Consider the following 24,271-nt stretch of genomic DNA (forward strand, 5'->3'; position numbering starts at 1 on the left):
GACTGGCATGACCTTGGGCCAGCTCCTTAGCTTCTCTGATCCTCTATTTCCTTATTTCTAACATGAAGATAACCACACCTTTCTCATAAAGTTGCAGTGAGGCATAGAAATAACACAGATAAAGTACCTTGAAATGATGTTCTCTCTTACCTTCTAGTGCCAGCTGCACCCAGAGGCTTCAAAGGCCACAGACATAAACCCTTAGCTTTCCTGACCTCTTGCCTTTGAGTTTCAGGACTGCCCTGCTGGGGAAGTGCTGAGACAACCTTGGAGGAGCTCCTCCCCCCAGCCCACCGCCCCTCCTTCCCCAGGGGGCAGAAATACCTAGTTTCAGCCCTAATAATACCTGAATGAGATTTATAGGACACCTTCCTCCCCAGAGTGCAAAGCTTCTCACATATTATTTCTCTTATCTTTAGATTGTCCTGTGAAGTGAAGTATGATCGGACAGCCTCTTTTCAGCTTTTATGAAAATGGAGACAGAGGAATTGTGGCGCTTGCCAAGGTCACAGGATTGGAATACAGAGCCAAGCCACCCCAGGACATGCAAGAGCCTCAGAAGGGAAAAAGCCCAGCAGGAAGGGAGAACAAGTAGCCTCTGTCCTGAAGTTGTAACAGTCAGGGGCCAGGATGGAGGAGGAGGACCCCGTAATCTGCCCATCTGGGACTTGGCAGGGGACCTGGGAAAATGTACCCCAACCCATCCCTTAAGGGCCTTTGTCTTTGGCCCATTGGCCTAGCATCTCCTTCTTCACCGTGTCTGTTCTTGTCACACCTAGTCAGGTCTGTTTGGGTCTGAGGTGCATGGAACATTCTGGGTAGGCCTCTAGCAAACGGAAGCTCTTCACCGTGTTTCCAGCCTGGGACCAAGGGCAGCACACTGGCAAAGTTGCCAAAGCAAGGGACTCCAGCCTTTTAGGAGTTAATGACTCCCTCTCCCCAGCTGTCCTCCCCTTGGTGCTCCTCTTCCTCCCTCCTCCTGCTCACAGCAGGCAGGGCCTAGACCCGGGAGCCATGCTGCTGTGCTGTTGCCAGGGGAGCACGGAGGCAGATCTGAGCTATGCAGGGAAAAGGCCCGGCCTGTCAAAGTGTCTGAGATGAACCGCCGCCGTCCCTGTGCAGCTGGGCTCAGACGTGTCTCAGCTCTTGTTCTATGCCTGAGAATGGCGAAACCCAGTGAGGTTCAAGGGCAAACTCGCTATTCATTAGTCAGGGGTTCTTGACGTCCCGTCTCTCCCAGGGATGAGTTCCCCCCTCCTCTTTCTCCCCCTCCTATGACACATTCCTGGGTGCCTTTGGTGAGGACTGCACACCCTCCTGCCTAGCCCCCTCTCCAAAGGCCCCTGAATAAACTCCCCCCAAGGAGACCAGGCAGGGCAGAGACAATGGCTGCAGGAAATCATTCAGGCGGGACATGCTGGCCTGCCCTCCACCCAGTCCCCCTGTGGGCCCCACTCCCTTCTGATTCAGGGCACCCTTGGGCCCCCAGCCTATACAGGCCTGGACAGGAAGAAACCACTGGGAACCACCCTAAGGACAACATGCTAGTCCAGTGCCATTCTTCGCTGGCTCTGTGGGTGCCTTTGTGGCCTGTACCGACTGGCTGGCTAATTTTGTGGTTTCTGTACCATCACATGCCTATTTTAAGACACTCTCCAGCACTGTCGGTTAGGGAGTGTAAATTGTACAATATTTTCTGAAATGTGGCAATATCAAAATGTAAAAGGCACACATACTTGGTCACAAACAAATGGCACTATTTACTCTGTGGGCATATTTGTAACAGTTGCCAAAGAATTATATACAAGGATGTTCATCAGAGCATTTCTTTTGAAGAGTAAAGAAATGGACATGAACCTGTGGTCTGTTCATACAGTGGAATACCTATGCAGCTGTAAAAATCAGTGTGGTAGATCTCCGCATATGAGTTGATGTGGAAGGTTGGCCAGTTCACATGATAAGGTGAATAGAATAAGTTACAGAACAGGCTATGGAGTATGATCTTATTTGTAGATGTTTAAAACTGAGTCATAAGTATGCTTATATACAGATCGTTTCTGGAAGTATGTACTGGAAGGCTACCTCTGGGGAGTGGGGATGGGGGAATGCACTCTTCTATACTGTTATATTTTCTTTTCGTGCTCCTAAGGTACTTTTGTTGGAAGATGTAAAGGGGTTCAATGTAATAGGCTTAACTTCTGTCAACTAAGTTGGCGTGGGTGCTTTAAGAGGGTGGTGGTGATGTTGCTGGAGAAAGTATCCCACAATCACTGGTGGCCTCAGCCACGGGCCATTTAGGGGCCTAATAATCACATATCATCATGGTTGCTAGTGTTAATCGAAAACCTACTAAGTGCCAGGCTTACTGTCTCTGGGTCTTGCTTACGTGGATGTCATTTTTCCAGTTTCACCAAATCAAAAGAGGTTAATTGGTTTCTTGGAGCTCCTTTGCAGGTGAAGGGCAGAGCCAGGAGCTTGGCTAGGGACAGGGGAGGTGGGTGGGGGATGGTGGATAGGTCTTGGCTCCCAGTTTCCTTCTGGGCAGACATTGCCCCTCTGCCCTGAGGACCTGCTTGTTTGGGGGAAGAGGCCTTTAGAGGCACCAGGGTCATGCCAGGTGTTGGACATGGTGAACTGGGAAGTGCTCCCATCTGGCCACAGCCCAGAAGTATCACCGTGCTGGGGGATGGGGAACAGGGCTGTGAATGGGCCTATTTGCATAAGCAGCATGTGTCTGGAGAGAAAGACATCACAGAGCAGAAGAGTGCGGGTGCCCAGGAGTGCAATTGCCACCCCTACTTCATCCCTGAAAGAGTAAATGGCCTGGAAAGTGTCTCTGAGAGGTAATGCTGCACACCACCCTCCCTGGGGGCAGGGTCAGGCTACACCTGCCTTAGGTCGGGGGCTGCAGCAGCCTGCAGAGCTCTCAGTAGGGCCTCAGTAGCCTGGGAGGGAGCAGGGGCAGGGGGCAGGGAAAGAGGTGTAATGGGGCTGTCCAGAGGGGCCTGGGAAACCTGGTCCCTGAGGCCTGGGCACAGCTACAATCACTTCAAATTGGCTGTGGGGCCAGTGGACTGGGAAGGAAAAAAGCAATAAGAGTGACCAAGTGCAGAAGGCTGTCAGGTCCCAGGTCACATGCCTTAGTGCAGTGACTCCTCATCATTTTATGGGGTGTGGGTGTCATTGGTACACCCATTTTACAGATGAGGACACCGAGGCCCAGAAAAGTTAAGTTACATGTCCTAAGTCACAGCTTGTAAGTGCCAGAACTGAGATCAAAACCAAGTCTCTTTGACTTTAAAGTCTGTACTCTGACCCCAAAGAGATCCTGTTTGGTTTGGCCACTTATAGGAGGTCCCTAAAGCTGCAGACTCCCCTTGCCAGCACCCACATATAGAGACATTAACCCTTCCCCTGCAGGGTCACCTCAAATAGTCTTTTAGCTGGGCTTCTCCTGCAATTCCACCTAATGCCATCCCCTGGGTTTTGCCCAAACCTGAACTGGGCAGTGGGGTGAGAGGAGGGGTTTACAGGGTTACAGAGCCTCATACAGATAGGAGCCCATGGCTGCTGGTCATCTGCATTCCTGCAGGATTGGCTGTTCCTTGGGGTCCTTGGCAGGAAAATGAGGATTGCTCCGAGGCCTGCTCCAGTGCTTCCCAGAGGCTGGCCTGGTGTGGGGCTCTGGGAAGGCTGAGGCTGGAGAAGCAGAAGTAGGAGGGCAGAGATGGCACTCAGGTAGCTTGAATCACCAAGACCCTTCCAAGCCCCACAGGTTCTGAGGGAGTACTAGGGCCAGCTCTGGGAGAGGTCTCTTCCTATGCTGTGAACCCCCTGCCTTTCTTGCAGCCTACAACGAATAAATTTTCTTTGCAAAGGCTTCCGTGTCTCTGGTCAGTTTTTCTAGGAGGACATGAGTGAGGAAAGTAGCACTCCGCCACCAGCAAAAACAACTGCTTTTGTCTTGCGGTGTGGTGGGGACACTGGTATGGGTGCAAAGGATGGAGCAAGAAGTCTTACAAGGCTTGGAAAGTCTGTCTTCTTGACCTGAGCTAGGGTCATTTGGGCAAGAAGTGAAGGTCATGGCCAGTGCAAGGCCTACCTTGCCTTGAGGGTGCCCTGCCCTCAGGAGAGGGGTCCTGGAGGTTCTGGTTTGGGAGCTAGCCCCCACGCTCCTTCTCAACCTCCATCAGTGTCTTCTCATGTGATTCTCACAATGACCCCATAAGACTGAATTCTGTCTTATAGACTAGGAAACAGAGGCTCAGAGAGACTAAGAAATAGGCAAAGCCACACAGCTGGGAAGCAGTGGAGTCGGCCTCCAGATCTCATCTCTGTGACCAGAATGGGATGCAGGGGGTGGTGAGTCTCTTGAAAGCCGCTGATAAGTTTTTTCATGTATGAGCAAATTCACAACCCTGCTTTCATCACAGCATTCATTCTCACAAGGCCTTTGGACTGCAGAGAATAATCAGGACTTACTGTGCCAGGCCCTATTCTAAGTGCTAGTTTGTGTATTAAATCGTGGCTTAATCCTCACATCTGTGTGCATAACTGGGCACTATCCTTATTCCTATTTAACCAAGAACGAGAGTGAGGCCAAGTTGGCCATCCAAAGTGGCCCGTGTGGCTCCGTGTGTGGTGGGGGAGGGGGGATTGCAGCCAGGAAGCCAGCACAGTCACGTTTGTCTGTCCGGATGCCAGGCACTTAACTGCACACACTGCCTCCCTAAAGGCCCCATCAACCTAGCCCGGGCCCACGACCCCAAATGAAACATCTTTCACCCGCCCCCCAGCAGCCCGGGCCGCGTTTGACCACTAGTAGGGCAGAACCACTGACCGGCAGGCGGCGCTCCCCCGGGCTCCCGGCTCGAGCCCCAGGGCACCGGGAGGAGTAAGGACCCCGAGCGGGAGGGAGACGACTGGGGGGCGCGCGGCACAAAGAGCTTTTTATTCAAATTTGTTTAGAGTTTCGCGAATTTGCATGAAAAATGTGTGAGAAAAGCCAGCTCCGGTGACCTCATCCGCACCTGCCATTAACGTTCAATTAGCGGCTGAATAGCGGCCGCCGACGCGACGTGCAGAGAATCCCGCCTGCCCCGCGCAGCGAGGGCGGCGGGCCAGGCCCAGGATAGGGTGGGACCGAGGGAGGGGGACGCGGCGTAGGGCCCCGGCCTACTCCTCTGGCCCGGAGACCCAGGACCTCGTCCGCACTCCAACTCTCCGAGGGAACGCGGGGATCTCAGGACTCTCGAGCCCAAGATTGTTTGGAGCGCGCCGGGAGCCTTAGGATGCCTGGCTCCCTCTGGGCGCAGAAAAGGGCGGGCTTGCCTCCTCCCCAGGACGGAAGGTGGCCGGACGAGCCCCGTCCCAGCTCAGATGGGCTTCCCCGCCATCTTCCGGACAAAGTGTCAAGTACAAGTTCAAGTTCAGGGCCAGGCCCGGGGGGGCGCTGAGCCTTACCCGGCCGCCTTTGTTCTCTGGCATAATCGCTCCCACGTCCCCTCCCGGGCGGGGCCCAGCAGAGACCCCCGCCCCGCCCCGCCCCGCCGCGCCCCGCAGGAGCCTCCTCCTCCCGCCGGCGCGGCGCCTGTCCCCTGGTCCCGGCTTCCCCGCTCGGTGCCACCGAAGGATCTAGGGGCTCGGGCCGGGGAGGGGGTGGAGGGGGGAGTGGAGGCGCGATACGAACCCGTGGGAGCCTCCCCAACCCCGCAGTCCCAGCGGCAAACTGTGCTTGGTCGGACGGATGCCCGCGCGGAGGTAAGAGCCCTTTGCGGGGTTCGCCCGTATCCCTGTGCCCCGCCCCCCGCCTGGGACTACGCGGGCCCCAAGAAGCGGGGCGGAGGATGGTGTGCTGAAAACCGGCTGGGCAGCCCCGCTGGGCCTCCGGTGGGGTGGGGGGCGCACTGTCGCTCCAGGGCTCCGGGGAGTACCAGGCCTGGGCGGTGGGTATGGAGGGCAAGTGCGCCCAGCCGAGGCCCAGTAAGATCGCCGGCCTTTCCCAAAGGCGTTTGGCTCACCCATCTCTCCTCGGCTAGCCTCTTGGTCTCCCCTTCTGCGTTTCTGGCTCTGGCTCTTCCTTGGCTCCTTTCGGATTTTGGCTGGAGGGGATCCTAGTTAGAATCTAGCTCAGCCAGGTCCTGAGGCCCCTCGTGAAGAGCCGGAGATGTGTGTGTGGCTCAGCTGTTAGGGGAATCAGCTGTGCCCACTCACTCCCCCATCCCATTCCCAGAGCCTAAAATAAAGTCCTGGGCCAAATGGTGGTTGCTGGGGTGGAGTGGGCTGGGCTGGGCAGTGACTTAGTGGCAGTGCAGGGGCCATACGAGTTCTTTTGTGTGTGTGTGTGGGGGGGGGACCTCTTGCTGTCCCTGCTTGCCTAGTTCCTGGATTCCGTGCGGTGACAGGTGTTAGCTTGTACCTAGCTCATACCTCACCCAGTGCACTGCCAAGTTGAAAGGGCACGGGGGCTTCTTCTGAGTGGCCCAAATCTTGTCCCCTATACCTGCCTTTCACTCTCAGGTGCTTGCTTTGAGGTCATTTATGTACCCATGCTTTACATACTGTTCTAACATCCACAATATTTGGCTTCTAAATTCACAGCAAGTTAGAAGTAACAAATTAGAAGGGGGAAGAAGGCCTTTTCCCTGCAGCTGTACTGCTCCCATTGTGCGTTCCTTCCCCTCTTCTCTGTGTTGTCCTGGGATTTCTCACTTCTGGGATTTTACTCATGCTGAATTGCCAGCCTACTTGAGTACATTCCTTCCCAACTCCAATTGGCCAAACTTTGTCCAGTGCCTCCTCCTCCAGGAGGCCTACCCAGATTTTCTCCACATCTCTCCCTCCCTTGACACCTTCAGCAGAGGGTCAGCTGCACATCTGAGTACTTAGTAAATACTCAGTAAATGAAGTCATTTCTGGATGAATGAATAAAAAAATCATACATACACATAAATCTAACAAGCACTAATATGGTCGAATTTTTGTTTTTAATATTGATTTAAATATAACAGCTCCCAGGGGCTCCTCTCCTCTGTTCCATCACATATGAAGTCTCTCACTTGCAAGCAAGAACCAGCCTGAAAACGTTGGTTTTGTGTGCTCTGTTAAAAAAAGAAAGAAAAATTCTATGCAAATTGCTTTAAAATTTAAAAAAGAAGAAGAAATGCCAGAAGGGATCCCCTCAGCCTCTGTGCAGCTCTGCTCTTCATCTGACGGGGCCCCCAGAGGGCTTAGAGGAGCTAAGGTTTCATGAACTGCACATGACTTGGGACCCCTTTGCAAGGTCTCCGTGGAGCCACCAGAAACTTGACTAAAAATGGAGACTGACCTACCTAGTGCGTGTGTTTAGATTCCCGATGATTCATCACTGACACGCTGATGTCAGAGGAGCCTGGGAAGATGTTTACCTCTTTTTAAAAAAGGGAAAGCGAAACGTTTTTCTGCAAAACCGTCTGTAAAACCATCTGTAAAGGCTGCTCTAGACTCTTCCTCTTCCTCCTGGGCGCTTCTGGCCTGAGCTCTCGGACAAACCACTATTTTTCTCCTGTAGTTTCCCTAATTTGGATGGGTAAAATGAGGACATTTAAGGCAGCCACAGTTGGCAAGCAGTGGTATAAATACTACTCTGCAGTAGACTGAGAGAACAATAATTTATTTATATATTAACTCATTTAGTCCTCCCAACTAAAGGAGATGGCTCCCTTTTATAGAAGAGGAAACTGGGGTATGAAGAGGTTAAGTAACTTGCCTTCAGTCTCACATCCTGAAGAAGGTCCAGTAGGCTTTATACTTGGCAGGAAGGGTTAGACTCACTGTGCTTTACTATACTACTGACTTTGTAGCTTTGCTCCTAAGGTAGTGGCTAAATGCCTCCTCTCCCAAGTCACATTTCATGTGGATTTCCTTGCTTTCCTTATCACCCAGAGACAGAAAGGAGTCAGGGGTTGGGGGACAGTGAACAGCTTCCTTTGGAGTCTTTCATTCAAATTCTGGCTCTCTCCCTTACATACCATGTGACTTGTGTCAAATCTCCATATCCTCATCTGTAAAATGGATTTGCAAATTGATCTCATCTCATGGACTTGTGAGGATGAAAGAAGATGCTAGGTTTGGCCCAGGGCCTGAGTCATAAATGTATCCTTGAATGACAGCCATTATTATTACCAGCAATCACCTCTAATGACAATTTACTGTCACTATGCATTTTCAGAAAACAGTGCCCCTCCCCACTCAGAAAAGAAAAAACAACACCAATACATCTCCATGTGCTTTAAGTGCCCGGGGTGCCAGGACTGTGGAATGATAGCAGCTTCATTCTGTACGCAAATAATTCAAACTCCCAGTAGGTCTTGTGGACCCCCGATGTCTTAAATACAGACCCTTGAAACCTTGTCTCTCCTGGGCTCTCAGCACTTAGGAAGGTGTGAGTGTGTGGGTGGGGGGAGGGTTGAAAGGCCCTGTGGCTAATTGAGAGAATTAGAGGCCAAGATGACTCTTAAGGAGAGAAATCTGAAGCATGTTCTTTTTCACTTTCTTAGCCATAAACTCTGACTATTACCTATTGATGAGGAAAATAAATTAAGACTAGACCGTGCTATGGAAGTATAATAGATCTAGTCAGTGGAATGCTTCTGCCTCCTTTCAAGTAATTTATATTTATTTTATTTATTCAGTGCTTATTCTGTGCCAGCCATTGTTTTAGGCACTGGGTATACAGCAGAGAACAAAACAGAAAAGCCCCTGCCCTCAGGGAGCTGACGTGTGTGTGTGTGTGTGTGTGTGTGTGTGTAAGGAGAACAAAAACATCAGAAATTCTGTGCTGTACCTGCCTCTGACAGGATCCCTCATGAGTGGGACTGGTCAGCTTGGTCTCCCTCACTCTCTCACCCCTTAAAGCCAAGGACACGTGTTTTCACACAGCTGTCTCCACTTGGGGGTATTATTAAGGAAAGAGACAGAGACAGGCTCAATTTCTCTCTATATCCAAAAATAAGTAACAGGCTGAGGTAAAAAGGTTACTCAGGCAAGGTACCCATCAAGCAGGCAATACACCGGTGCCTGCCTTCTTCATCCCATTCCTGACCAGATGCTAGATCCAGGCAAGGCTGAAATCCTGGCAGTGGAACAGGGGCAGAAATGGTGACAGTCCATGGCAGAAACCAAGAAGACTGGGAAGGGACAAGGCTGTATCCAGGGGTGTGGGCAAATCATATTAATAGCTAGCCTGTGCCCGTTAATCCTCACCAGGACCTCTGATTTAGAGATGAGGAAACTGAGGCACAGAGAGACTGAGTAAAGTGACCCAAGGCCACACAGCTATTCCCTGGCAGATCGGGGGCAGATTTGAACCCAGGGAGCTGGCTCCAGGATCTATGTGCCTTATCCCACTATCAAACTGTTTATTTAGGGACCAAATTTCAGAAAGAAATGTGCACTTCTCTTGGGTAAAACTCATTCTCCAAGTGTCCTTAGAAGTCAGCAGGGGGTTCTTCCGTAGCCACCCTCCCTCACACTTCTTAGAGGCCCAGGTTAGAGATGTTAGGAACCTTCTTTTACCAGCCCCCTCACTTGGCAGCTGAGGAAACAAGCAGATGGAGAAGGACTTGCTGGAGGCCATTATCAAAGTGGACACTAGAATCGCGATCTCTTAGCAGAGCTCACACTGGGGCTGCATGTCAAGGTCTTGGGGAGAAGAGCTGCTTACCTTACTGGAGCCTCTTCAAGGGCCTAGCAACTTCTACTACCAGCAGAGTAAAACAGCTGCCTACTCTGTAAAGAAGTCCCAGATAGTTTCTAAAGGCCTTAGTGGACTCGAGGTACCATGGTGTCCAATTAGCCAATGGGCCTTATATCTGGTCCTTGGAGAAATGTCCTTGTCCTTCTGGAGCACTGCCCATGCTCTGGGCATATCCTTGGTAGCATATGGTTTCCTGCCAATTTAGGGAGCTTTTCTCCATCCCGGAGCCAGGGGCCATGGAAGCCACGTTTGTTGCCCTCCCCACTCTTGGTATGTGCCTTGCACAGAAGTGGGGACTAAATGACGGTGGCGTTCAATTGAATGTCTTCACCTCTTGGTGCCAAGTCAGGTCCCCATACTATCCCACAAGGCTGCCTGAAAGATGCCCCCATCCTCCTTGGAATTGTGGGGGGAAGGTCAAGGACCACCACCCTGGACTTGGAATCAGAATGCCAGGAGGAATCCTGGCTCTACCTCTCCTTGCTAGGAGATCTCCAGGTAACCCAGATCCATTCTTTGAGCTTCTATTTCCTGAAGGAAGCTGACAGTGCCTCCTTGGGAGGCCTGGCAAGTGGGGGATTATAGGAGATGCTGTGTGTGAAGGTGCTTTGCAAAGGGTGAGGTGGGTGGGAGATCCTGCTTACCCAATCACATGCTTACCAAATCCCTGCCTTGTTTGGTCCTGGGTCAGAGGAACCTTAGTCCTTTCATCACAAACCAAGAGAGAGGATGGAGGATTAGGGGAAAGGGGGCAGGGGTGGGCTTCCTCTGAGTTTCCCCAAAGAGGCTCCATCTTGAAGGTTACCACTGTCCTACCCCATGGAGGGGGTTGCTGCAGTGAGGAGGGAGCTGGGGTGGGAAGTGAGCCTCAGGAAGAGCCAGCCTGCACCACACCCTGTGAGTCAAGGAGCTATCTTCTAGCCTGGTGGTTTCTGGTTAGAATTTGACATTAGTAGCACCAGCTTTACATCAGTCACTGGACTGGCAATGAAGAGAATGCCAGGTTAATGAAATGTTCTTGACTTTCCTGCCTGGACATAGAGGTTCTATCACCAAACAGAAAGATAAGGCATTTGTGATATAGTAGCTGGAGTAACCAAAACTCTTTGGAGGTTCCTGTTCGAACGCACCCCAAAACCACATAAAAATTTTCATGGGTGGAAAGGGTTCTGCCCTTGGTGGTTCTGGAGTCAGATTTGGGTGCGTTTGGTCTGATTTACCCAGCCGTGCCCGCCCAGGGCTCCTGCTTGGCAGGTCTCATGGCCTAACTCACTAGACTGCCTGAGGGGGACCCGAGGTCAGTGGGGTTTAGCCAGAGTGAAATACACAAATCAGAAGGCGGGAGGTGCCCGCGCGGGCCCGGAATGTATGTGCTCAAATGCCTCTGTAGGGTATGGTTTCCTGCCAGTTTGGGGAGCCTTTTTCTCCATTTGAGAAAAAACAAACTTACAGCGAGGGGTGAGGGGTTAGGGTTTGGGATTGGGGGAAAAGGTGGGTGGGGAGCCCCACCAAGGAAGTGAGGAGGGGGCTGCAAGGATTACACCTGGGCATACGTTTCCCTAGAAATCACATTCATTGTATTTTTATAATTTATTCTAAATCTTTCATGCGAAGAAAGTCAATAGTGAGTGTTAGTACTGGTGGCCCTCCTGATCACACCTGCATCTCTTGAGTGTGCCTTAAAGGTCTTGGGAATGGAAAATATAAAAACTGCTTCGTGATGCGTCATCTTTATCCCCCACTCCCCCACCCATTCCAATATATTTTCTACTTCTAGCCTAAATTCGGGGCCCCCTACCGAGGCCGGCCATGATCTTGAGGGCGGCATAGGGGAGGCCGCGCTCTGTCCACCCCAGCCTGGTGATGCCGTTCGCTTCTTGTGCCCGGTATTGTGGGCTACATGCCTTTCCGGCGTACGGAGCTGAGCGTCCAGGCCAGTGCCCCTCAACCTCTCAGTAATGTTTACCCGAGGCCGTCGTGCAACGAGACTATTCGCATGGCATTGTCAACGCGGCGGGGCGCGCGTCTCGGCCCTCCACGGCTTGCCAGACTGTCCTGCAAACCACCTCACCCGTCTCTTTGGCGCAGGAGACTCAGGCTGTAACCGGAGAAAACACTTCACCCTGGAACCCTAACTCAGGTCCTGGCAAAAGATGCGAGAGGAAGACTTGCTCTCTTAATAAATCTCGGCCGCCCGCACATCTGGCCCCTAGTCCTGCTCGGTAGAGGACTGGCTGGTGGATGCGCGGTCCAGGCCGTGGGCACTCGACCCACCTCTATTTTCCTTCCCGAGGCGCCCCTGGATTACCACTTTCGGTTTGCGCTTACATCCGGGATGTCGAATTTCCCAGGGAATCATAATTATTTTATCTATAATTTATTCTAACCCCAAGGTTCCAAGAAAATCTGTAATGAACGTTAATATCTACAGCCTCCTGGTCAATCTGCATCGGGCGAGAGAGCCGTCGGGTTCTTCGCAGTGGGTGACTTCAGGTCCCTGTGCCTTGTTTCCTATCACTCTGAAAGAATTTTCTCCCCAAAGGAAATCCAACTTGTTTGAAACAGGTTTCTCCTCTCTGACTTTCTGCACTGGAGAAAAATCTGGATCTGCTTTTCGAAAAGATTTTTTTTTTTTAAGAGGCATCCGGGCAGGCCTGAGGAGTCGGGCTGAAGGTGCGCCAGCCATTATTGCCTCAGACCTCCGGACGCTACGTACCCCAAGCACCTGAGCTACTAGTGGTATATCAGACAAGATTTCTGGGAGCAGCCCCAGGAGTCCCTCCGCCCGCTCCCAGTCCGCAAGCGCAGAGGATCCTGCGCTCTGTCCCCCAAGGTCTTGGCGTTTGCTGAGCTCTCTCCGCGCGCGTCGAGGAGAGGCCGCCTCTCGTGAGCAAAAGCTGGGAGTTGTTAGAGATTCCGCAGCCGCTCTGAGGGCGAGATCGGGTTTGTCCCACGACCTCGGCGCCAGGAAGCTGTAGAAAGAGACAGACCCCAATTTTCTCCCCTTGGAGTTGAAACAAAACCTGAAAGCCCGAGGTTGCCCGCACCGCCAGAGGTGGCGCCTAGGCGGCGGGGGCGACCAGAGCCGCGTGCCCGCGCGGTTCCCAGGCCTGGGTTCTGTTTCTTCCTATTTTAGTTAGTTACTTAGCCGGTTAGCTAATAGACAGCTCACAGGCAGCATTTATGCAAACGCCAAGCCTGGACCCACGCTGAGTCTCCGCGGCCGCCAGACCTATAGTTGCCCGGCTGGGCTCCCAGAGGAGTGACGAAGGGAAATTCCTAGTAATTAAAGGGGAGGTTTTCCCGGGGCGCCCCTTGGTGAAGTGGCCTTGGCTTCGAGTGAGGAACAAAGGACTAAGGTGCCTGCGCGCAGCGCGCCCTCGGGGCCCGGCGCGACCAGCTTTCACGCCCCTCCCAGCTCCACGGCGGCCGCGGGCTTTGTGAGCTGGGGCCGCGCGCCGCGCTGCACCTGCCCGGATTTAAGTACCTTGGCGAGGCAGCGCAGGCGGCTGTTCTAATCGCCGTCTCCAAGTACCTGCTCATGAATAAACACCAACCCCATTTATCAGGTACTTAGCGCTCATTGTGAAGGGGAAATTGGCCCTTTTCTGAAAGTGTCTATCCACAACCCATCTGCGCAGTTCTGGTTGCAGAATTCCCCTCACCCTTGAGACACACACACACACACACACACACACACACACACACTCGCAACACGAGGCTCCTCCAAGCTAAGATAAACTCGCTTTTCTTCCGGTAAGTGCGTGATTGAGCCGCGACAATAGGCGGCGAGGAGGAGGCCGTTGGGTCAATAGCCTGCGTCTCTCCCATTGATAGGAAAAGTCAGTGCGCGGAATGCAGGGCCTTAGGAAAGCCCTGTCCGGCGTTCCAGCCACAGGGGTCACACTTGCATCAACATGCGGGCACGCTGCCCCTTGGGTACCCCAAACATTGAGCAAAATATTGGAAAGGTGGACCGAGGTGTCTGTGGTGCCTGCCAGCATTGGTCGGGTGGGCCCCAGCTGTACCCTGGGTTCCCCTACTTTCCCCCAGTTGGGCCCCACATCTGGGTCTGGCTCTTAAGTCTTGGGCATATGGGATAGAGAATTTAAGGATCCAGATACTTTGCAATCCCCGGGCTAGTAGGAGGAAAAGTGGCTCCTCTGGGAACCCGGATGGGCCGAACAGCAGCTTCCGGCAGAGGCCCTCAGGTTTCAGAGTTCTCCAAGTGGGGAGAAGGGCGGCCTGCTCAGCCCGCGCACCCGTGGCAGCACCACAGAGGGAATAAAAGCAGGGTAAACAATTTGAAGATTCCCACGAAGGCAAGAGAGTAAATTTACAAACTCATTTGCGTCCGGAATACTCGCTTCTTTTTCACTCATACATTCCTTCTAAAATGTGGGCTTTCTGTGTACATGGGCGCGCATTCCCAGGACTCGGTTCCCTGGGTGGAATTCACCCAGGAGTACAATCGATTTTCTGAACCTGCGTACGGCCACAGGCAGCTCTGAAAATGAAAGCGTTTGCTAAGTGGGGGAGATCTCACCGATCGAACGTTTAAAAATGGCTTTGTCTTCATTCAGCTCTCCCGATTTATTTTGTGTTTTACAAATAGAAGCTCAGAGCTTCTGTCGCCCAGTCCTTGCATGACTCATGGCGGTGGCCACACGGGTTTCAGGGATACGGGATGTTTAGAAAATCGCTGCATATCGGAGTTTCCTAGCACGTTCCATTTATACTGAATGCAGGCGGCCGCTGAAAATCCAGCCTCGACTCTTGCTAATGACTGGGTAGGACCCTCGGGGTCCTGCGACCGTGCTGGAGGGTGTTCCCGGCTCCGATCTGGGGAGGCCTGCGCGGGGACTAGGTTCTCGAGAGGCGAGCGGGCGCGCCAGAGAACCCGAGACTGCTGCGGGGCCGGATGCGGGATCCCTGGGCTGCGGTTCTACGCAGAAACGCCAATGGCCATGCCTCCCCAGCTCCTCCCAGCCCCAGTCACTAGGCCGGCGCCTGGCCCGGAGATCCTCCCAGAGCCCTGGCGGTGCCATCATGCCGGAGAAGACAAGCTCGGCCCCGCTGGAATTCGCTCCAAACACAGATGCTCATTTTTGGAATATTCTAGAAAAATAACAAGATCTTGTTTGTCTTTATGATTCACGGGAGGTAACTGATGGGAGGGCCATTTACATGAGGGCAGACACTGTGGGGTGAAGGTGACTTCTGGACGTAGGCTTTAAAGTAGGAACGGCTCCAAATTCCCAATATCTCCGGCCTTTCCGGTTGCTAATCGGACCCCTGCGGGAAAACCAGACACTTCTGTTTCGTGGCTTTCGGGCTGCCTCCAGCCCACGCAGGCGCGTTTAGTCCCCGTGGAGTCAGCCCCGAGCCTTCCTAGTCCTGGAACTAGGGCTCCAGGTCGCGGCCGGGGGAAGCCGCCGAGAGGGCGGGGAGTAGGGATTCCCTCCAGCTCCGCAGGGCATCTCACAAGCGCCTTCTTCTGCGCCATCTCCCCACCTCCAGGTGCAGGGGATGAGCTTCCCCAGGTGAAGCTTAATTTTATGTGGTGAAAATTCCGGAATTCGAATTCGTTGCTCTTGTGTGTTTGTGTTAAATGCCTTGATGGCGTAGGTGTGTGCGCGCCCTCACAAATTTATGGAATTTATGGGCGGTGAGCGCGGCTGGGAAAGGTTTGGGGGACAAGTAAGAGAGGGCGCCTGCACGCTCTCTCCAGGCCCGGGACTGGCCCCCAAGGCACGGCTGGAGCAGAGCGTGGTGGAAGTGGTAAAGGCTTCAACTCGACTCCCTCTCTCTTAGGAGCCCTCATTTCACCCTTCTCAGCCACGCCCTTGGTTCACATTCTTGAGTCCCTTGGGGTCCCAAGCAGATCCCCCACAGAAGACCAAGGAGAAGTGGAATTGAATCAGGGCAGAGCAGGGCTCCCCCAGGGCCGGTTCCCCGACTGGCATGGTGCAGCCAGGCCCGAGGCCTGGGACAGCCGTTTCGGAAACCCTGGGGTCGAGGCCCTCCAGACTGGACTCAGGCCCCAGGAAAGAGCATAAGCCCAGCCCTCTCACATAGTGTGGCTTGTCCTCAAACCTCCCACCTCCCCAAATCTCCCCACTACAGCCCACCCTCACTAATCACCCCTCTTCATCTTGGTTCTTTTGAAGGGGTGGCCACGGGAGTGCCTCCGCCCATGACAGCAGTGTGCAGGAAGCTGACCTGGAGCTGGGAAGCCGGGAGAAGGCACGTGGGGTTCCACCTAGATAACCCCCAAAAAGACAGCTCCAGTGAGGGCCTAGCAAACCTGAGACCAGGTAGGGAGCAGCGTGTCCACAGGGGCAAGGATGGAGCACCAAGTGCCAGAGCCTGAGATTTGGGCTCTCACATCCCTCCTTGGGAGTACTTGTGGCCCCTGGATAGTCATCACGTGCAAGCCTCGGACCCCTTGGAGGGGTTAGGGAGGGATCTGTGGTCCCCCTCTCATGTCGGCTACTGAAACCCCTGGGTTCCTTGAAACAATCTAGCCTACACCAGGAGCGTCCATCTTAAAGCTGGTGGCTTTTGGTTCCCCAGGACCCTGCTTAACTCCCATGACGTCAGATCACCACTTAGAGCGTCTTGATGCCCAGGCTAGAAGGATCTCGGTTGCACCAGCTTTCCCCACTGCAGTTTCAGGTTTTGTCCCGACCGACTTTCAGCAAGCGGCTTAGCTCAGCCCTGGCGCTGCCTTCCAGGAAAGAGGGGCAGCAGCAGCCTCGGCTGAGCCGGGTGCCCTTGTGGGCTATCTAGTGGGGGCTCGCGGGTCCTTGCCTTCTCTGCCTGGGGTGGGTGGGAGGTAGGTTCTTGAACTTCCCGGGGCTTCTCCCTGGCACACTTTGGCTGCCACATCACGGATGGAAACGCTGAGGCCAATGGGCTCAGGTTCGCTAGCAGCAGGCAGCCGGCCCTGGTGTGCCCGCTTTGGCCTGGGTGCCCTGCATACCCCCGCGCGCGCTTGCTCTGTGTGGGGGGCTGGCAGATAGGGGTGTTCCTAGGGGCCATGGGGGGGAAGGGGTTGGCGGGGCCGGTCTTGCGCTTCCCACGCTCCCTCTGTTCAATTCACTCTGGTGGTCTCTGTTCCAGTCCGGCCTAGGGATCTCTGGCTCCCCACGGCCAAGCCGAGAACTAGCGGGCGCAGGTTGCATTGTGCAGACTCCCGGGGTCAGGTCGCAGGGTCACGTGCACGCGTCGGGCCTCCTCCGGGCGCTCCTATTCCAGATCCGCCGACAGAGGGCGCCGGGGGCCCGAGAGGAGCATGTTCGGGCGCCTCTCCCGGGTCCCTGGCGCCACGCTGTGGGGCTTGGTGGTTCAGAGCCACACCTGACACCCTCACGTCCCAAACCGGGATAGTCGCACCGACAAAATCACAGGAAGGAGCGCGCAGTTGACTGTGGGCGGGCGGGACGGCGGAGCCACTTACAGCGGGACCTGCGAGGGTGTGGGTACGGGACTCCCCAACGGACCCTCTAGTTTGTAACCGTGCGAACACTGGAGGGATTCACTATGTGCACCGTGGAGGCGCGGACATCCACCTGAGTGTGCAGAAGCAGGGGAGGGACACAAGAGATAGTCCCTGAGACTGGCTCCAACCAATTTCTGAGCTGGAAGGGTTTTCTAGAACGTTAGTCCAAACACCCTCTTTAATAGCAGGAAACTGAGGCCCTGAGAGGGCAACGACTTATCCAAGGTCCTGCAGCACTTACAAACAGGGCTGACTCAACTAGCGCTGGGGAAGGGCGGCCCCTCCGCTGCCCTCTAAGCCTTAGTTTCCTCCGTTGTGAAACATTGCAGTTGTACTAGGTCGTGGTTCTGGAGGTATGCCTGAAGGGGTGTGCAGGAGTCTGCATGGGTATGCACATATGTGTTGGTGCATGTGTGTGTTGGAGGCAGCCTATGGCCGTCTGAGAAGGGCTACGTCTCCATGCGTGGGTGCCTGTAAAGAGCTCCGTGGGTGCCTGTGTGTATTTGTGTGTATTTGCCCTTGAAGGAGTAGATGTGTATTTGCCCTTGAAGAAGCATATTGTGTACAGATGTATTTGTGCCTATCTAAGTGTGTGTTTGTGAAGGGATGTGTTGTGAGGAGTTGTGTGAAGAGTAAAGGGATATTTGTGTCTGTGAATTGTGTACATGTGCTTAAAGGGGTAATTGTGGATTGTAAATAATTGTACGCTGGAAAAGGGCCTGGCACTCCCCATCCACTGGAACCCCACTGCCTGCCTTTACTGCTCCTTCACGTGTGCCCTGGAGCCCATTCTCATTCTGGACCCCACAGAAAGGGGCAAGGGGATGAGAGGGCTGAGGGACACAGGCTCTGGGGTGTGGCTCTGCCCCAATGCCCAGCAGGCTCTAACAGGCTGTGATTAGGCAAAGCTTCTCCTGGGCTGCAGAGGGAGAGAGAGAGAGAGAACGAGAGAAGAAGGAGGATTACGGCAAATTCATTTCTATTTTCCAGCCCAGTAAGCCTGCAGTGTGTCCCTGGTGTTAGCATGAGAATGGGCTAGGGCTCTGTGAACACCCCCCGCCCCCGACCTACTGACCCCTCTTCCCCCCTGACATGAATAGCGGGACTCACAGCCTCCCCAGTCTCTCCAACTAGTGCCTGCAAAGCCACGGCTCCTAATCAGGGTAATTTAATATATTTTAAGCCCCCGGCGGCTTTATTTTCCCTCCTTTTCGAGTTTGTTTTAGGCATTCACAGCTCTCACCCCGTCATTAGACGGCCTTATTTGACGGATGGAAGGAGCTGCTATGAGACCACAGCCCTTTGTGTCCCCCACATAAGCTGGGCTTCCCCGTAATTAGAATGGTATTCCCAGCCATTGAGGCTTTTCATGAGGCAGAACAAAAACTCCCCGAGATGAATATCCCCCAACTCCCAGCCCCCTGGCCAGGAAAGGGGCTGTGAGTTAAAGGGACTCCTTGGGGAAGGCAGTCCAGAGCAAGGACAGCCAGGGTCCTACCAGGGTGAGGAATTTAGGGGCCATGGGAAGTGGGCACCAGACAAAGGCTGGTGGCTGGTCAAGGTTGCTGGTAAACACCAGTCACCTATACATACTCCACCCAGCACTCAGCCAGCGTTAGGATGTACTGGGCTCATCAGAGGACCTTCATATTCTATGGGGTCTTGGGGTATGGAACCAGGCTGGAATGTGCATGTAAAACACAAACACACACGGTCACACTAGTCACTCACATGCAGGCTTGGGATTACATTGTAAACACACATATATACACATACATGTACACATGCATGCTCAGCCACAAGATTACAACGTCACTAAACTAGGTTAGGAAATACTTGTAAATATACACACATCACACACATGTTACCCAGACAGAACCAGACTGCAGTTTGTCTTTATATCTGTGCACACACACACACACACACACGGCCAGCCACTCAGATTGCTTGTGAACACACACACACTCCTGCATACTCATATACATACATACACCCTTAGGGTCATCCAGACCCCAGTTTTTCTGGGGGCATTCACCAGCCTGTGCACACTGTGGCGCACCACCCCTCCTCCCCAGGATATAGACTTGCTTCTGGCCGCATTCCTAGGTCCATGCTCAGCCTATGTGCAAGTAGTTTGACATGCACACACATGCATGGATGCATGCCCATCCTCTGGCTCACACTGACATGTGAAAACTCAGGAAAATACTATAGAACCAACATGACATTACAGTGTTTCCATATTTTCTGGCCAGCCTCTCCCAGACACTCATTACCAGACATGCAAGGGAGTTTTGAGGATAAGCCCCCACTCAGCTACACACTGTGCTATGAACTCAGCCCCCAAGTGGGCTGGGTTCTCTGGGGCTCAGGTGGGTCTCCTGTGTCCTTTGGGGAGAAGAGATCTCCCTTTTCAAGATTGGACCATGCTCCAAGGACAGAAGCCAGGTGTCTGGCTGTCTGGTACAATCAGTAGCTTTTTTCAGGATTCAGGAAAGGCTCAGAGGGTGATAACTAGGTCTGGGAGTCTGCAGACAGGAGAACTCACCTGCTAACTGACACACAGGGATGCAGTCCTATGGAGAAATAGCTAGTGCCTCATCTCTAGGAGGATTCCAATAGGGGCAGCATGATAGCCAAGCAGAGATGTTGTGGGATAATTCATTTATTTAGTTCAGCTCCTACTCTCTATCAGACTCTGTGCCCAGTGCTTGGAATACAGTGGTGAGTAACATACAAGCCTGTCTTCAAAGGATCTTAGAGTCTTAAATGGGAAAGCTAGACACACACAGTTAATAGATAGGCCTGGGCCAGGGGACAGAGATAAGGCTGGGGCAGAGAGGAAAGTGATGTAATGCTTCTCTAGTTTCCACAATGGAATGTTGGTATCAGGGACTGAAGTGGATCGCTTAACATCCTGTGCCCAAGGCACAGTTGTGGCACCTTGGAAGTTTTTTGTTGTTGTTGTTGTTTTTGAGACAGAGTCTCGCTCTATCGCCCAGGATGGAGTTCAGTGGCATGATCTCGGCTCACTGCAACCTCTGCCTCCCAGGTTCAAACAATTCTTGTGCCTCAGCCTCCCAAGTACCTGGGATTACAGGTGTATGCCACCACACCTGGCTAATTTTTGTATTTTTTAGTAGAGATGGGGTTTTGCCATGTTGGCCAGGCTGGTCTTGAACTCCTGGTCTCAAGTGATCTGCCTGCCTCAGCATCTCAAACTGCTGGGATTATAGGCGTGAGCCACCGCATCTGGCCCTGCATCTTGCAAGTCTTTGAGCTGGATAAGTGATGCATTAGCTGGCCTCTAAGGGCTCTCTCCATTCTAAAATTCTTGTACTCCTGGTCTAGATCCATGGCTTTCTCACCGTGGCCCCCTTCCCAAGGTGGGTGGTCTCACCCTAACTCACTCTGCACAGTGTACCTTTACCATGGCACTTATCACCTCCACCAAAGTTGCGCCCAGGCTCTTAGTGAGGGGAGTGGCTGGACCCATTCAGGGTCTCTGGGAACAAAGGAGAGGCTCATAAAGAGTGTGATTAATTCAGTTTGCTGGGGCGGGGTGGGAAGAGTGTCCAAAAGAGGTAGGTTAGGCTTCTTCATGCTCCTGACTTCTTAGGAGTGAAGAACAGTCCACTGAGTCTTATGGAGCCTCATTCTCTTCTATTCTGGAAGGAAGTACAGCTTTGAAGTGATGGGGTGGGGACCTCAGACTGGTAGTTGTTTGCATACTTTTTTTTAAACCTTACATCTTGTTCAATATGTGGGGCAACCAATATGTGGGGCAACCAGGAGATATAATATTACTCTTATATCTGCTGGTGGCCCAAGCAAATGCATACCCAGAAAATGACCAGAAAACCTCAACATCTCTTTCTAGGTAAAACGTGTGTCTGTTTCTCTTCGTAGGACAAATTTCACAGTGTGAATTAGAGAACAAGGGATGCTTTGAAGCCACTTCTGATGTCATATATATATATATATATATATATATATATATATATATATATATTTTAATTTTACCATGGCATTCCATGGTGTAATGTAATGGTTAGGAGCCAGGGATCCGGAGACATCCCGGTTCAAAGCCTGTTCCCCTCTTTGAGAGAGCTTAGCCACATCTTTTTGGGCCTGGGTGTCTTCAACTGCAAAGTGGGAATAATAATAATACCACCCTGCTAGGGTTGTTGTGAGGATTAAATGAGCTGATACATGTAAAAGAGCCCAACAATGCCTTCCATGCAGTAAGTACTCAGCGTTCGCTGTGGTGATTAATATTAAAGTGAGTGCTCAGTAAATATTTGTTGGGTAAATGTGTGCATTTTTCATTTTGTTTGCATTCAGGATAAAGTTGTGGGAAAATAAGATCTTCCTGATAGCCTCTGCCCGGTACCTGGCAGGAGGCGGAGATGGGGTGGAGGTGGGCTGAGAGTCTCCAGCAGTTAAAAAAAATAAGGGTTCGGAGAGGATGGGCCTCAGGTCGTTACTGCGGTCTCCAGCAGGGGGAGCCCAGGTAGTCATCACTTGCCGGCTCCAGACCGCAAGGAGGGAGGGAATTACCCTTGACCGAGCGCCTACTGTGTGCAGTGCCCCCGTCAGGCGCTGGGGGGCGCCGTGAAGTCAGGATGACTGGGAAGTGGGGGCTTGGAGAGGGCGCAGTGAGGTGCTTTTGAACCAACGCAGACCTACAGGGCCGACTTCCTGAGGGCGAATGTCGCTTTGCTGCAGCGGGGCACGGGTTTGGTTCCCGGCGGGGCCTGGCCTGGGAAGCGCGGGGCTGAGGGCGATGCCCGGCCGCTATCCCGAGTCGGTGCGTGCCTATGCTGCAGGAGGGCCACCAGGAGCTCTGCTTCTCCGCTGCACCCGGCTCGGAGTAGGCACTCAGTACAACTCACTTAGCGAAGTAAAGCTGCCTGGCGGGGACACTCCGGGCTGCAGGTGTGCGTACAAGGGGCCTCCTCATGGCAGTTTTGGGGTGGAAACAGTACCATCCCCCCGCACCCCATCCTTCCCCCATCCCTGCGGCTAGACCGGGAAGAGGTAAAGCCCGGAGACTCCACCTTGGCATGGGGCAGGGGTGCCACATGGGATCTGGCCTTGAACGGGACATTCCTCATTCTGCTTCCGGCAGCGCCAGGTTTTCTCGTCCACTACTCTGCGGTGGCGGGTCGGCAGCTGGAGGGACAGCTAATCTGGGGGCCCTGGTATGTGTTTATGTATATATGCATGCATCTATGTATGTATGGAGTAGTTTTCATAGATATTTTCAAATATCAGAGCTCCCGACAGTTCATCATAGCAGCTAATTGGAAAAAGGAGTTGCACCTCGGCTCAAAAGATGCCAGAATCAGAAAGATACTGAGGAGCAAATGATTGGAGACGGTTTTACCTTTGCCCCAGAGCAGGCGGGTTTGGCCCTGTAGGTGAGAGCGAGATCTGAAGAGGGTGGGGCCGGGGGCACATGCGCTTGGTTCCCTGCTGGCCCAAGTGGTCCCGGAACAGTGGCTGAACCAGCGGATCTAGTGAGGGAGCTGGCAGTCCCGCCGCCCCTGCCCACTCCTGGCCCGCGGCATTTGGCCTGGCAGGCTCAGGAGCTTGGCTTCTGCCCTCCCAGACGCTCTGCTCCTAGAGAAGTTGGGTTGGAGTCGTCGAGCTCCACATTTCCAACTGTGTGAACTCGGCCAGATCTTTTAACCTCTTGAACCCTTGGGAGCCAAAATACCAGCCCCTCAGTGGAGTGCGAGCAAGTGTCTTCAGGGAGACTGTAAACCTCTGTGGACGCCTGTCAAGACCGAGTGTTGAATGCCTTGCTGGATTTTTGTGTCGTTTAATCCTCATCTGAGGAGTCTTTCTCCCAGTTTTACGGATGGGGTAGTGGAAGTCTTGATGAAAGGGAGCGGATGCCCTTGTTCCTGGGGCAGCCAGCTGGAAGCCTCCTGTTGTTTCTCAGGCCCCTGTTAAAGTTCCTAAAATGGAGTGCTGGGACCCCAGGAGGGAGGAGAGGCACACAGGATAATTCTGGCTGAGAGCAGAGGTCTCCTTTACTTGGGGTCTTGATCTGAGGAACTGAAGTGGGAACCTGGTGAAGACAGGTCACCTTCAGGCCCTCACTTTTTGGGTGGCAGTATATTTGCCCAGTCCCCATTGGAGGTTGCGGGGGTCTAGAAAGATACAGGATATGGGCTGGTTGGGGGAGGGGAAGTCTCCCTTAATTCTATGAAGTCTCCTCAGGTATCCCTTTTCCAGGAAGGGCATTCATATTTTATCAACAGAGGGCCAATTATGGGGCATTGACCAGAGGTTTACTTTTGTTTCAGTGACTCCCAACAGCAGCTCCTTGGGAGGAGCTACTTCCCCCCATTTCACAGGGGCAGAACCTAAGGCCAGGAGCAGTGAAGTGAAAAGTGACTTACCCCAGGTCACATAATGAGGGAGCAAAAAGAGAAGGGGATGGGATTTGATTCTAGGTCTGGTCTGGCCTTGCCTTCACACCAAAAACCTAGTCCTGGCATCCCTCCCCCCCAACTTCTGCATCTGCCTTATGATATCCCTTAGAGCGGGGTGGTTCTGAAGTTGGAGCCTGGCCCATTTAAGGGACATTTCCAGGACAAAGCTTGCCTAAGGATCAAGCCCCCACCTAGTGCAGGGAGGCTAGGTGGGCACAGGGTGCCCATGTGTACCTGGGCAATGGCAGAAATGGTGGGTTTAGCACTGTGGAGCAGATGGCCATGACAGGGTGAGCTCCCACTGTGGTCTGGGGTATCCCTAAGGTCAAGGTCAGAGTCTTTGCTGCTCCCTTTCCCCTCTCATAGGGAAGCTGAGAGAAAGCTCCTCTTTGGGGTTCTGAAACCCAAAGGTCATTTCTGAGTGAGAAAGCTAAGACCCTTCCCATCTTCCCTGACCCTCCTGACAGCACCTTTAGGAGCCAGAATTGGCACAGCGAGGCTTCCCCAGGTGCAGACGCCAAGTGGCATCCCCCAACTCCTGGAAGAGGAATCCTGACGAGCTCCAGATTTAAAAATCAATCCAGT

The 24,271-nt window shown here is 53.1% G+C and overlaps 1 protein-coding gene and 1 long non-coding RNA gene across 28 annotated transcripts in view; both read left to right on the plus strand.

The window, feature by feature from the left end:
* The window catches only part of LOC100974563 (uncharacterized), a 35,875-nt gene extending 31,995 nt beyond the window's left edge, over positions 1 to 3,880 (plus strand). For all 27 annotated transcript variants that reach the window (XR_010110076.1, XR_004666671.3, XR_004666655.3 and 24 more), the window contains one exon: positions 420 to 3,880. The gene's annotated coding sequence lies outside the window, so the exon portion shown is untranslated. The remainder of the gene's footprint in view (positions 1 to 419) is intronic.
* A 954-nt stretch (positions 3,881 to 4,834) lies between these two features.
* The window catches only part of LOC117976100 (uncharacterized), a 107,044-nt gene continuing 87,607 nt past the window's right edge, over positions 4,835 to 24,271 (plus strand). The window contains exon 1 of the long non-coding RNA XR_010110077.1: positions 4,835 to 5,760. This is a non-coding gene — a long non-coding RNA (uncharacterized LOC117976100). The remainder of the gene's footprint in view (positions 5,761 to 24,271) is intronic.

Source organism: Pan paniscus, chromosome 16 (genome assembly GCF_029289425.2).
Source record: "Pan paniscus chromosome 16, NHGRI_mPanPan1-v2.0_pri, whole genome shotgun sequence".
NCBI classification, from domain to species: Eukaryota; Metazoa; Chordata; class Mammalia; order Primates; family Hominidae; genus Pan; species Pan paniscus.